We start from the raw sequence: 1,705 nt of genomic DNA, 5'->3' as shown, positions 1-1,705 counted from the left end.
AATATGGTAAATTACATTGGTTGCTTTTAGAACATTAAACTTTCCTTGTATTTCTAGGATAAACCACACTTGGTCATAGTTTATTATCCTTGTTTTCCTGAACATTCTCAGATGGTATTGCCTAAAGCCATGTGTCAATTTTATAAAGGATTAATCCTGAGCCAGCAAAAATCTTCTGTTAAAAGGAGACTAGACAGAGGCATAAAGAAGAGGAAGAAGAAGGCAAAAGAAGAAATTTGGAATGTTTTCTTCTTCTGAGAAATCTGTTGTGAAAGAGGGCTTTTCAACTGGATTTCAACCTGAAAATTCAGAATAGGTTAAAAGATGGTTAGAGATGACAGTGGCATGGGTTGAAGAGAGCAGATCAGAAGGTATGATCTGAGGAGTGATGGTTTAGTTCCTGTGGTGTTTAAAAGACTGGTTCCCCCTTTTTTTGTGGGAAAAACATTCACATTCTTCGTTAGTCTTCCTGGACAGCAGTCTACCTTGGTTCTTGTTCATATGGTTTTATTTGTATAACTCTTTGGTTGCTCCTCTTCATTTTCCTTTGCTGGTTCCTTGTTCAGGCATATTAGAGCTGCTCAGGGCTTAGTCACAGACTTTCCTCTTTCTAATCACTCCTTCAATAATTTCATTCAGTCTCATGGCTTTAACGACTGTGTGTTTAATAGTAAAATATGGTGACTCCAGAATTTATATCTCTTGCTCCACCTTCTCCCTTGCTTCTCAGACCTAACTATCCAATAGCTTACACTAACACTCTGCTTGGCTTTCTCATAGACAGCTCAAACTTTGCACATCCTAAATAACATTCTTGTTTCTCCTGCTCTCAAACCTGCTTCCTCTCAGCATTATCAATTGGTGGTGCCACCATTTATCCACTCTTCATTTCCTCTCCACACCACACCAGCAGACACTTCTAAAATCTTCTTTCAAGTTAAATCCCAAATTTGACCCTCCTCATTGTCTTCACCAGGATCACCGCTGCAGTAGCCCCTAAACATGTGTGCCTGTTCCCCTTCTTGTACCCTATGGTGAATTCTCCACAACACCACAGCCCATGTGAATTTTCAAAGGTGCAAATGAAACCCATGCAGATGGAACTATACTTTAGAATGGACAACCTCTTGTGGGACCTACAAGTCAGAGGAAATAGAGGACCAGGTACACAGGGATGGGGTCCAATTTAATCCAAATGGCCTGATTCTAACCCTGATGGTTCTTTTCCTATCAAATATAGGGTAGAATGAAACCAGATTAAAGGGGTAAAAGTAAAGATTTTCTCCAGCTAATGTTTATCTGTTCAAGAAGATTCAGGCACCGTGTTAAGCATAATGATTTAATAAGTAAGACAATTTATCTTTCTTTTTTTAAAAAAAAAAAAATAGCTTCCTCCACTATCCCCAAAATGATGGATCCTCATTATAAGACAATAAAACAATACAGGACGTAATAGAAATCACTCTATCTCATGACCCAGAAAACTACTGCTTTGGTTATATACATTGCTGTGTAACGATCATCCTAGAGCTTAGGGACTTAAAACAATAACAGTTATTTTATTGTTATTGCTCACAGTACTAGGGATTGACTGGGCTTTGCTAGGTAGTTCTCACTGGGAGCTCTTGTGCTTGCTAGTCAGAGTTAGGGCTGGAATCATCTTAAGCCTCACTCACTCACATATTGGATACCCAGGCTGAGAGAC

Source organism: Orycteropus afer, unplaced genomic scaffold (assembly GCF_000298275.1).
Source record: "Orycteropus afer afer isolate SDZICR_OR568_19922 unplaced genomic scaffold, OryAfe1.0 scaffold00419, whole genome shotgun sequence".
Lineage (NCBI taxonomy): Eukaryota > Metazoa > Chordata > Mammalia > Tubulidentata > Orycteropodidae > Orycteropus > Orycteropus afer.
The sequence above is the reverse complement of the archived record's forward strand: the minus strand, read 5'-3'. Positions refer to the sequence as shown.